Here is a 13,759-nt window from a genome sequence, read left to right on the forward strand (position 1 = left end):
CTATAACTTATATCATGAAGTATTCGTACATACTAAAGAGGAGATGTGACTCCATGTGGTGTTTGAGGACAACAACCTCCTCATCACTACAACATTTATCAGACTGTATATATATATAATCACACCCCCAATGTCACCCAGATGAGGATGAGGTTATATAATCACACCCCCAGTGTCACCCAGATGAGGATGAGGTTATATAATCACACCCCCAGTGTCACCCAGATGAGGATGAGGTTATATAATCACACTCCCAGTGTCACCCAGATGAGGATGAGGTTATATAATCACACCCCCAGTGTCACCCAGATGAGGATGAGGTTATATAATCACACCCCCAGTGTCACCCAGATGAGGATGAGGTTCCCCTTTCTTCCTTTACCATCTAAGGGAGTTTTTCCTCCCCACAGTCACCTGAGTCACCTCAGACTTGTTCATTGAGGATAAATACATACACATTTATATAGATCTAATATTAATCTTTGTATTATATTTGTATTATATTAAACTTAGTTTTTTTTTATTATGTTTATGTTCTGTAAAGCTGTTGTTATGATGAGTTGAAGGTATTAAAATTTGATCACCTTTTATTTCTATTCTGCATTCTATTCCCAATGCTGCATAACATTTATTAGAACCTGTATACAAATTTATCTGTTTATATTTATATTTTGTTAGACAGGCCACACACTTCGGGTTACAGACTAGAACATAGAAAACATTATAAATCTCTTTGTTAAAACTAATCAGCAATATTTTCCCCTAGTACACACATCGTCCAGCAGGCGGCGCTGTAAACATTAACAAGGCTGAAAGATCCACAACAGCAGAAGATACCAGATCAGGTCTCACTGATCTAATCATCTCGATGGGAAAAGATTTATCACAAGGCTCCAAATTATTGGATCGAATCGGATTAAAAATAATTGTAATTATTTACAATTGTAATTGTGTCTGTATTTGAGAATGTACATTGCGTTCTGCTTTAAATCCTGAGGTAAGTTTTTCTTTAGCTAATACATTCTGCTAGCAGTCAGTGGCTGAATCCCAAATGCCCCTGTACTACCTTAGAAGTGCACTAGAATACAGTGCAGTGTATTTACCCTATGTGTTCAGCCTACAGTATGTGTCCACCCTATGTATTTACCCTGTGTATTTACCCTGTGTATTTACCCTATGTATTTACCCTATGTATTCACCCTGTGTATTTACCCTATGTATTTACCCTGTGTATTTACCCTATGTATTTACCCTATGTATTTACCCTGTGTAGTGCACTAGATAGTCAAAGAGAAGTGATTTGAAATTCGATCTTGGATAAAACATTAAGTTTGTTATTGTATTAAATCATAGCTTTATATCCATAATATTTAAATATATAATTGGAATTTTGACTAATTGATTTTTTTTAATTATACATGTTTTTATGTTTAAAGTATAAAATATGAACACTAAACTAAACTAAATAAATCTTTATTATTGTAGATTTTAAATTTTTTTAAGGAATCAGTTTTCTAGGTGTTTTTTGTTTATTTAAATTTATTTAGATTTATGCAAAGAATAATTTTGTTTATTTATTAGCCTTATATAGTTTCTAACTGAACATCACTGTAATCTGTGGCTGAATCAGTGGATATATATAAACTATAGTGTACAGGAACATCCTAATGATCTGCACCAGCATCCTTACAGGACAATAAATCACTGAAACCCATAATAACATCATAGACTGAACATAATCCTCCTTTGAAATTACATTTCTATCATTTATTTCTATACAGATTATTCTGACTTTGTCTCCTGAATTTGAGTCTCCTTTTCCAGAAACACGGCCATATAAAGCTCCTAATGAGAACTTTAAATGGACCCCCCGCAGCCACAATCCAACATCTTTTGCAGCGGTGGGCAAATAATTTTTACAAGGGGCCACATGTGAAACCTGATTTGTGCTCAAAGCAATCACTGAGATTGTAGCATTGGCATAAAACACACAGAATTCAATACTGTCAAGAATGTAGTGATGCCTCAGAGCAAAGACTAAGAACAGAACTCTGAGAGTTGGCAGATTTCAGACCAAATAACCTTCATTACACTCCATCTGGACAAATACCACCAAACAGGTGATCATGGTAGTACTTACAGTGCCCTCAGAAGAGGTTGAGAGCCATACGAAGTTTGCTACTGGGCTTTTGCAGGAGGGGACTGTAGAGGACCAAAGTACAAACAAAAATTTCATGTATCTAACAAAATACTTAAAGAGTAAAGCCAAATTTATTTAAAATACTATCTAATTTTATAAAGACGTTTGTAAAAAAACAGCGTGAAGTGGCCCCCCACCCAACACAAAATGTCAGCAAAATATCAGAAAATGTCTTGTTCGCTTGTGCTCCGTTTGTGCTGCAAACATTTTCGGTTGTGCAGCTTTGTTTTTGTTTTTTTTACATATTGAAAGAATAATTATAGTAAAATCTAGGTCACTCGTTTGTGCTCCGTTTGTGCCGGTGTTTTAATATTGAACATTATAGGTGGGTTATAAATGCTGGTATTACAATACTAATAGAGTAAAATAGATCATTTAGCTGGTCACAAATTTATGATTCATGAGCAGTGGCTATTTTATTTCAGGTTTGTCATTTGTTCAATCTCTCACCCACATATTTCATGTTAGTAAAGATGTTTTAATAGAATGAAAACTCAACTGTCAAGACTATTAAACAATTCAATAAACATTTATCTTTACTTCCCTGGTCTCTCCTGACTTCTTATTTTATTTACAAGGATTATCTGCTACACTTCACTGCCATCACTAGGCACAAGTGTCGAGTGTCAAAATCAGTGTCAAGTTTGTTGAGAAAAGATCGATACAAATCAAACTACAGAAGTCGCTACTAAATCAAATTTCTGGCCAATGTAAGTACAAAGTTTTAACACTGTCAATTACAACATTATTATTAGTTAACTTCAAGAATAGTACAACATACAATAGAGCTAAGACTGCAGAGCAAAAGTGTCAGGAATACACTGTGTAAGTTCGTGTTTTTGTTGCAGGGAAACTAAACACTTAGTTTTAAATGGTTAACTCAGCTGACTGTCCTGGAAGGATGTCACCAGTTAGCTTGGCAGTGTAACACACAAGTCAGGCCTCAAAGTCACTTTATGTTTTTTTTTTTTTTTTTGGTTTATGTGACTTTAGTACACACTTATTTAATGTTGCAAAAGTATTGCGGGAAAAGAATAATTAATAGATTGAACAGTCTTTGGCACCTCAACTATCTAACTTTCATATTATGTTCTTCTCAAATTTGTGTATCAGATTTAATAAACCAATACAATATAAATGTTTAAATGAACATGTATAGTCACACCATTGTAGCAGTGTTACATGCAGTAGGCTATAAGGTAAGTAGTGATTGTTCATTTGAAGTTTACTCAAGTGGAAGAATGTAAGTAAAAAACTTACACCTATTAGCACTATGCATTATATTTTGAAAAAGTAGATTATCTTCATATCAAAACCTTAAATTTTCTCTGGTCTCAATGATAAATACATGTCTGACTGTTGGAACGAACCAAAAAAAACTAGAAATCGCATTCATGACGATTTGTGGTGATTTTATTTTCCTTTGCCTACATTGACGCTGATACATTAAGAGGAGGGGGTCCCCTGTACCAAGATGGCGGCTCTATTGACGCATTCGTTCCAATGTACTGCCGTATACAAGGCGACATCTAGTGTATATATCTATGACTCATACCGAGCATCACACACTTCCTGAAACGACAGTACTGACACTTGTTGTGGTTTTTCTAGTGGATCTTGCAGCTGCGCTCACATTTCTCATATTCCAGCTTCATCCTCACTGTGCGGTGAAAAAAACCCTGTTGAGGACAACGAGTGTGATGAAGCCCATTGCTAAGCATGTGAATTTAGTGATGATGATGATTATGATGATGAAGAGGGTCACTCGTACCTTACACCCTTCACAAGCATGCACTCCATAATGAAATCCTGAAGCTTGATCTCCACAAATCCGACACTCCACATTAACAACCTCTAACAACGGAGTGTGAGACACACACACACACACACATGCACACACACACACCAGGATGGAGACCGAGATGCTCAGGAAACCAAATCAGGTATGACAGAGTTCACAAGGCATGAAATCAGAAAGAGGGAGTAGGACTATATGTGAGTGTACACGTGTGCATGTGTGTGTAGATGTATTTGAACATGTGTGTGTCTAGATATGTGTGTGTGTGCGTACATGTGTGTGTGTCTGCAGATGTATGTGAACATTTATGTGTGTAGATGTATGTGAATGTGTGTGTGTGTGTACATGTGTGTGTGTACATGTGTGTCTGTGTGTTCATGTGTGTGTACATGTGTGTGCGTGTGTGTGTGTGTGTGTGTGTGTGTGTGTGTGTGTGTGTGTGTGTGTGAGTGTGTGTGTGTGTGTGTGTGTGTGTGTGTGTGTGTGTGTAGATATGTGTGTGGGTGTGTGTGTATGTGTGCGTGTGTGTTTGTGTACGTGTGTGTGTGATCTACAACCTACTGACCCAAGACCAGGGTCAACACTACAGAGTAAAAACAGAGAACAATGTTCAACACAGTAGAAATTACTGACATAATATCAACAGTAATGTTAATGATGTTAATGATGTTAATGACGCTATTTCTTCCATCACACCACATTCCTCTCACTCCATCACTGACTCACTTTCACCCATGTGTCTGACCCACCTGAAGATGGAGCAGGAATTTGGATCTCAGTTATGCTGTGTCTGCTATTCTCAGGTTCCCCTTCATCTGCAGAATCTAGTTGGTCATAGCCCCGCCCCCAGCCTGGTGTCATCTCCACACCTGGCTCTGCCTTCAGACGGAAAATTTGGAGCCACATTCAGCTCTAACAAGACCTTCTCTAAACCCTGATATGCTGATTTGTCGTTCTTGCTGATGAGACCATCATCGGCAAACTTGATGATATGGTTTGATCTGTGCATTGCTGCACAGTCGTGAGTCAGCAGACTGAACAACAGTGGACTGAGCACGCAGCCTTGAGGAGCTCCAGTGCTCAGTGTGGTAGTGTTGGAGATGCTGTTCCCGATCCGGACTGACTGAGGTCTCCCAGTCAGAAAGTCCAGGATCCAGTTGCAGAGGGAGGTGTTTAGTCCCAGCAGGCACAGCTTCCCAATCAGTTGTTGAAGGATGATTGTGTTGAATGCTGAACTAAAGTCTATGAACAGCATTCATACATAAGTGTCTTTATTGTCCAGATGGTTGGGCTGTAGGCTGTGGCAATGGCATCGTCTGTGGAGCGGTTTGGAAGATACGCGAACTGTAGGGGGTCCAGTGTGGGTGGTAGCTGGGTCTTGATGTGCCTCATGACAAGCTTCTCGAAGCACTTCATAACTATGGGTGTGATTGCGACAGGACGATAGTCAATGAGGCAGGACACTGTAGACTTCTTTGGAGTGGGGACAATGGTGGTAGTCTTGAAGCACGTAGGGGCAATGGCGCTGCTCAGGGAAATGACATCCGTAAGCTGTTCTGCACATTCTCTGAGCACCCTGCCAGGAATGTTATCTGGTCCAGCAGCCTTCCATGGGTTAACTCTGCATAGAGATTTCCTCATGTCAGCCGTTGATAGACAGAGTACCTGGTCTTTGTGGGGAGGGATGGTCACAGCCCAACCATCTGGACAATAAAGACACTTATGTCTGAATGCTGTTCATAGAACCAAGCATAGAAGTCGTTCAGCACGTCTGGGAGGGAGGCATCCCTATCACAAGCAGGTGAAGCTGTCTTGTAGTTTGTGATCACCTGTATGCCCTGCCACATGTGCCGGGTGTCTCCGCTGTCCTGGAAGTGGCTGTGGATTGTCTGGGTGTGTGCGCGCTTTGCCTCTCTGATGGTTCGGGACAGTTTGTCCCTTGCTGTTCATAGGGCCAAACTGTCCCCTGTTCTGAAGGCTAGGTCTCTAGTCCTCAGCAGCACATGCATGTTAGCAGTCATCCACGGCTTCTGGTTGGAGCATGTAGTGATGGTCTTGGAGACGGTCACGTCATCAATGCACTTGCCGATGTAACTGGTCACTGCTGACGTGTACTCCTCCAAGTTGATGGAGTACCATTGGTTGCAGCCTCCCTGAAGATATTCCAGTCAGTGCATTCAAAGTAGTCCTGAAGAGCAGAGGTGGCTCCTGCCGGCCAGGTTTTTACCTGCTTCAGAACCGGTTTTGAGCGTCTGACGAGTGGTCTGTATGCGGAATTAGCATAACATTGATGTGGTCTGAGTAGCCGAGGTGGGGGTGGGGCTCTGCACGGTACGCGCCGGGAATGTTTATTTGTTTTATCTCATGTTAATACTCACAGTTTTTGCGCCCCTTCTTCTATCTTACCGCCTTTCTGCTGCATTGAACACACTGGCGCTGTCTCTCCCCCGCTACAGCACCATTCTGCCTCCTGCTGACCCAACACCGCTACTGCAGGTAGATTAATCTAGAAACAAGTGCTGTTTTTAAATAGCTTACACTTTACTACTATATAAGGATCACATCTTTTTGTTATATTATATCAGCATGGAGAGATCTTTCAATGTAGCAGCACTAAAGTAATTTCTATAAGGTTCTCCTTCCAAGATGTTTATATTGAGGTTCTCCTTCCAAGATGTTTGGAATTCTCCTGATTTATTTTGACGCCAATTATATTTTAATTTCAGAGTGATCTGTTTCCAGGAGTGTTTGTGGTCTTTCTACCAGGGTGACACCCAGATGAGGATGTGTGCCCTTTTGAGTCTGGTTCTGCTCAAGGTTTCTTCCTCACATCATCTCAGGGAGTTTTTTTTTTTTGTTTGTTTGTTTTAATCTTCCAGCTTGTAAAATAATGTTAAACATCATCTATACTCTGCTATATCTGTGTTAGATGATCTGAAAGACTCCATTTAGTAAATGTCTAATACATTTTAATAATAAATTTATTAGATTTATTGTTCATCATGATAAACATTTTACATGCAATGAATTGAATGAACTGTCTTTATGAACTTTGACATTTCAGACATACGAAATAGTTAATAGTTCAATTTAAATTTGTACCATGTTCTTGATGTTCTGTTAGCAATTGTAGAGAAATTTAATACTTTTATGTTGTAATTGGTGCAGAATTTATTTTTGGAAGTATGAGCATTGTTTGCATACACATATTTCATCATTGTTTTTATTCTCACAGAGAGTTATACTGGAAATTGGAGCTACATTTACATTTCTACTACTATGACATGGCTTGAAGCTCAGGCTTACTGCAGAGAGCATCACACAGACTTGGCCAGCTCGAGAAATGAAACTGAGAACTCAGTTATAAAGGGACTGGTCTCAGGCTGGACTTGGATTGGTCTGTTCAGAGACTCCTGGAAGTGGACAGACCAAACCAATTTCTCTACCATCAGCTGGATGTCTGGAAAACCTGATAATGCTCTGAAGAATGAAAACTGTGGTTATACAAACTGTGTGCTTTAACTCTCCACATTTGATTATATTGTCTTCTGGTAAAGTAGGTTCCTGTCTTTTGTATACTATCTGCTTAACTCACTTTGTTCTAGAGTAGTGTGATTTGAATTGTGTTATATTCTATACCATTGTTGATTTTTATAGTGTTGGTCTTTGTTGATCTCTCAGCTGATTAATCAGGAGTAGTTTCAGTCTCCCTCAAGGTGTGAATTGGGGGCAGGGCTTACCTATTTAAATTGAAGGTTCTTCGCTACAGACGCTAGCTAACGTTTGTTAGTATCTCTCTCTCTCTAACATTAGTGTCTAGTACTGTTTTGATATATTCTACCATACCTTAATTCTCACTCTTGTTTGACTACAAATATGTGCATTAAACCCATCTCTGTACTCAAGGCCTACTCTCGCAGACGCTCTCATCCACAGAGCAGAGGTCACAATCCCAGTAACCTCATCTACCCTCCTCTGTTGTGTAAGTCTCAAACAGTGGTGGTAGGTGGGCTCTGGAATTGTCAGTCTGCTGTAAAGAAAGCTGATTTTATCTATGCTTTAACTTCCCATTACTCCTTTGATTTTCTTGCTCTAACAGAGACCTGGATATCCCCACAGAACACTGCTACACCAGCTGCTTTATCCTCTGCCTATGCTTTCTCTCACTCACCACGAGAAACAGGCAGCGGTGGTGGTACAGGTTTATTGTTGTCAAAGAAATGGTGCTTTACACTTCTACTCTACACTTCTACTCTTTTGAATTCCATGCCATTTCAGTTACCTCGCCTATCAACCTTGTTATCATTGTTGTCTACCGCCCTCCTGGTCCCCTAGGAGACTTCCTGGAAGAAATGGACTCACTGCTTAGTGCTTTCCCTTCCGATAGCTCCCCCCTGACAGTGCTTGGTGACTTCAACCTCCCCTCTGACAAGCTACATTCTTCTTCCCTCCTGTCTCTTCTCGACTCTTTCTCCCTCACACTCAACAGCTACATCCCCACACACAAAGGAGGCAATGTCCTGGACCTGGTTTTCACCCGTCCTCCTCCAGCTACAGACGTGACTGCTACCCCACTACACGTCTCTGATCATCACCTGGTATCCTTCACCATCACTCTACCTATCCTACCTAAAACTACCTCTCACCCCCTCGCTCTTACTCGCCGCAACCTTCACTCTATCTCCCCTTCATCTGTAGCTTCTGGCACTCTTTCTTCCCTTTCTGATACTGAGTCTTTTTCCTCACTACCCTTGGACTCAGCCACAGAAACCTTCCTCTCATCTCTTTCCTCAACTATGGACTTCCTCTGCCCTATGTTCACTAAACCCAAAAAAACTTCTTGTTCTGCTCCTTGGCTTTCAGATGTGCTGCGCAACAATCGAAGAGAACTAAGATCATCAGAGAGAAAGTGGAAGAAATCACAAATTGATGCAGATCTTGATTTTTACAGAACACTTCTTGTCAAGTTCTCCTCAGATGTGACTTCTGCCAAGACTTCCTTCTACAAGGAAACGCTTGAAGCTTCCTCACTTGACCATCAGAAATTCCACAACATCATCTCTTCTCTGCTCAACCCCCCGGCTCCACCTTCTTCATCCTCCCTGACTGCAGAAGACTTTGCTTCTTTCTACCAGGAGAAGATTGAGGAAATCTGCCGGACCTTCACTTCAGCCCCGACTGCATTTACATCTCAGAGTATGGATTCCCCTACACCTTCGTTGTCACATTTCTCAACTGTGGCAGCAGAAGAGATTTTACAACTCATCCAGTCCTGCAATCCTACCACCTGCCCATTGGATCCACTCCCTACCACTATGCTCCAGACCATCTCACAAGACCTCTTGCCCTTCATTTCCACTATCGTCAATAGATCCACAGCATCTGGTCAGGTACCAACTACTTTCAAGAGACCAAGGGTTATTCCCAGCCTAAAGAAACCTGCTCTGGATGCATCAGACATCAGTAACTACAGACCGGTATCACTTCTCTCGTTTCTTTCAAAAATTCTTGAACGCATTGTCTATACTCAACTGTCTGTCTATCTCTCACAGAACAACCTCCAAGATCCCAACCAGTCTGGCTTTAAAGCAGCTCACTCTACAGAGACAGCCCTTTTGGATGTCTCTGAGAAGCTACATACTGCTAGATCAGCCAAACTGTCATCCGTCCTTATCCTCCTTGCCCTTTCAGTAGCGTTTGATACGGTCAACCACAAGACTCTCTTATCCACCCTCAAGAGTCTTGGGATTTGCGGATCAGCTTGGGAATGGTTTGCCTCCTACCTGGAATGATGCTCATATCAGGTAACATGGAGGGGAGTGACATCTGCTCCACGCAGACTCTCCACTGGCATCCCACAGGGCTCAGTACTTGGTCCTCTTCTTTTCTCCCTGTATACTCACTCTCTTGGGGAAGTTATTTCATCACATGGGTTCTCTTACCACTGCTATGCTGATGATACACAACTTATCTTCTCTTTCCCACCCTCAGATGCCACAGCTTCTGACCGGGTCTCAACATGTCTGGCAGAAATTTCATCATGGATGACATCAGTTAAAGCTCAATCCTAGCAAAACTGAACTGCTGTTCATCCCAGGTGATTCATCCCCAGGTCATGATCTTGCTATATCCTTGCACAAAGATCTGATCTCCCCTTCAGCCACAGCTCGCAACCTTGGGGTAACCATGGACAATCAACTGTCCTTTTCCTCTCATGTTGCTAATGTGACTCGCTCATGTCGGTTTCTTCTCTACAACATTAGAAGGATTTGGCCCACACAGACTGCTCAGGTACTTGTTCAGTCTCTTGTCATTTATAGACTGGATTACTGCAATGCACTGCTGGCAGGTCTACCTATGAACGCAATCCGTCCTCTGCAAATGATCCAAAATGCAGCTGCACGGTTTGTGTTCAACCTGCCAAAGTTCTCGCACACCACCCCGCTGCTGCGATCCCTCCACTGGCTTCCGGTAGCTGCACGCATCCGATTCAAAACACTGATGCTGGCCTACAAAGCCAAAAATAGACCAGCTCCCTCTTACCTCAAAGCCCTCATCATTCCTCGCACTGCACCCCGCAACCTCCGATCTACCAGCACTGCTCGACTGGTTCCACCATCTCTCAGGGTAAGAGGCAAGTACATACAAGACTCAAAATACTACAAGACTCTTCTCTGTTCTGGCACCAAGGTGGTGGAATGAACTTCCCCTAGAGGTCCGGACAGCTGAGTCACTGGCTATTTTCAAGCGGCGGTTGAAGACCTACTTATTCAGGAAACATTTCAACTAGCACTTCTTTCCTTATCTTTTGCATTTAAAAAAAAAAAACCTTTGACACTTTTTCATTGTAACTTTGAGCAAATGTATTAAACTCATTGTATCTTAAGTATGTAACCTAGTGAACCAGCATTCATGAATTCAATGTTAGAGATTTAAGCACTTACGTATGTCGCTCTGGATAAGGGTGTCTGCCAAATGCTGTAAATGTAAATGTAAATAACAGTAAGGCTGTTGATCCTCGGTGCTCAGACTCTCGATACAATTCTTCTGTTGTTCAGGTGAATTATTTCAGGTGAAAAAATTCAAACTGAGTTCAGAATGATAGTTTAATTGTGTGTTACTGTTTGTTTTTCTGTATTTAGATATCACAGTACAACAACAGTGAATGCAGTGATGACGCCATCTTGGAGCAGGTGGGTCTCATCCTCCACAAGACTTATAATGTACATTTCCCAGTATTCATCAAACTCTGACACATATAAACTGTATTGAAATTAGATTCTGACTGTTGTATTCTGTGTTCTTTTCATAAAATAATCATTAATTATTTTATAATTTTATTCATATCTGTGTGATGCTTTGCCAATGAACTTGTTTATCTATTTATTAAGATTGCTATTTAGTAATTTTCTATTTATATAATATACATTTACTACATGAATTCCTCACTGATTGTGTCGTGTTGTAAAACTACTTTGTACAAGTGTTCATTTGTGAAAGGAATCCACTGTAATGGTGAACAGAAAAACAGGTCAATACACAATGACACAATATAGAAAATAAAGAAGGCTTGGTACACAGATAAACTGACAATAATTCACAACATGGTGAAAGGGAGCCTGACTTAAATATATTACAAACAGGAAGCAAACTTTGACGTAAGAATAGGTTCAATATTCAGGCGATGTCTCCCTTTGGTGGAGGTACGAGTGATGTGACGGCTCTAACGTTACAGTCTGTCATAAATACAAGCTTAATTATTCATTTAAAGTGGTAAAGTGAATGTGTCTGTGGTCTGATTCCTAGTTCATTTTCCATCCATCCATCCATCCATCCATCCATCCATCCATCCATCCATCCATCCATCCATCCATCCATCCATCCATCCATCCATCCATCCATCTTCTATTGCTTATTCGGGGCCGGGTCACGGGGGCAGCAGTCTAAGCAGGGATGCCCAGACTTCCCTCTCCCCAGACATTTCCTCCAGCTCTTCCGGGGGAATATCTCGTCCTTTCGGTCATGACCATAGGTGAGGGTAGGAACGTAGAACGACCGGTAAATAGAGAGCTTCGCCCTGTGGCTCAGCTCTTTCTTCACCACAACAGATTGGTATATCGACCGCATCACTGCAGAAGATACACCAATCCGACTGTCGATCTCCTGCTCCATCCTTCCCTCACTAGTGAAGGAGACCCCAAGATACTTAAACTTCTCCACTTGAGGCAGGAGCTCCCCACCAACCTGAAGGGGGCAAGCCACCCATTTCCGACTGAGAACCATGGCCTCGGACTTGGAGGTGCTGATTCTCATCCTCGCCGCTTCACACTCGGCTGCAAACCGTCCCAGTGCAGGCTGAAGGTCCTGATTTGAGGAAGCCAGCAGGACAACATCATCTGCAAAAAGCAGAGACGAAATCCTGTGGTCCCCAAACCGGACTCCCTCCGGCCCCATACTGCACCTAGAAATCCTGTCCATATAAGTAATCAACAGGACCGGTGACAAAGGGCAGCCCTGCCGGAGTCCAAAAAGCACTGGGAACAAGTCTGACTTACTGCCGGCAATGCGAACCAAACTCCTGTTCAGGTCATATAGGGACCGGACAGCCCTTAACAGAGACCCCATACTCCCAGAGCACCCCCTACAGGTCACCACAAGGGACACAGTTGAAAGCCTTCTCCAGATCCACAAAGGTTGGGCAAACTCCCATGAACCCTCCAGCAACCTGGTGAGGGTATAGAGATTGTCCAGTGTTCCACGGCCTGGACGAAACCCGCATTGTTCCTCCTGAATCTGAGGTTCCGGCCGAATTCTCCTCTCCAGTACCCTGTCATAGACTTTTCCGGGGAGGCTGAGGAGTGTGATCCCCCTATAGTTGGAACACTCCCTCCGGTCCCCCTTCATAAACAGAGGGACCACCACCCCAGTCTGCCAGTCCAGAGGCACTGTCCACAACCTCCACGCGATGTTGCAGAAGCGTGTCAACCAAGACAGTCCCACAACATCCAGAGACTTGAAGTACTCAGGGCAGATCTCATCCACCCCAGGTGCCTTGCCACTGAGGAGCTTCTCAACTACCTCAGTGACCTCAGCTTGGGGAATCGACGAGTCCACAACTGAGCTCCCGCCCTCTGCTTCCTCAGTGGAAGACATGTCGGTGGGGTTGAGGAGAACCTCAAAGTATTCCTTCCACCGTCCGAGGATGTCCCCAGTCGAAGTCAGCAGATTCCCACTCCCACTGTAAACAGTGTGGGCAGGGCACTGCTTCCCCCTCCTGAGGCACCGGACGGTTTGCCAGAATTTCTTCGAGGCCAACCGATAGTCCTTCTCCATGACCGAACTCCTCCCAGACTGCTGAACTTCGCTTGGCCCTTCGGTACCTCTCAGCTGCCTCCGGAGTCCCCCGAGCCAACCAGGCTTGATAGGACTAGTTCTTCAGCTTGACGGCATCCCGTACTTCCGGGGTCCACCACCGGGTTCGGGGATTGCCACCACGACAGGCACCGGAGACCTTACGGCCACAGCTCCGAGCGGCCGCGTCGACAATGGAGGTGGAAAACATGGTCCACTCGGACTCAATGTCTCCAACCTCCCTCGGGATCTGGTTGAAGCTCTGCCGGAGGTGGGAGTTGAAGATCTCTCTGACCGGAGACTCTGTCAAACGTTCCCAGCAGACCATCACAGTACGTTTGGGTCTGCCAAGTCTGTCCAACTTCCTACCCCGCCATCGGATCCAACTCACCACCAGGTGTAGATCAGTT

This window comes from Tachysurus fulvidraco, chromosome 16 (genome assembly GCF_022655615.1).
Source record: "Tachysurus fulvidraco isolate hzauxx_2018 chromosome 16, HZAU_PFXX_2.0, whole genome shotgun sequence".
In the NCBI taxonomy this organism is placed as follows: domain Eukaryota; kingdom Metazoa; phylum Chordata; class Actinopteri; order Siluriformes; family Bagridae; genus Tachysurus; species Tachysurus fulvidraco.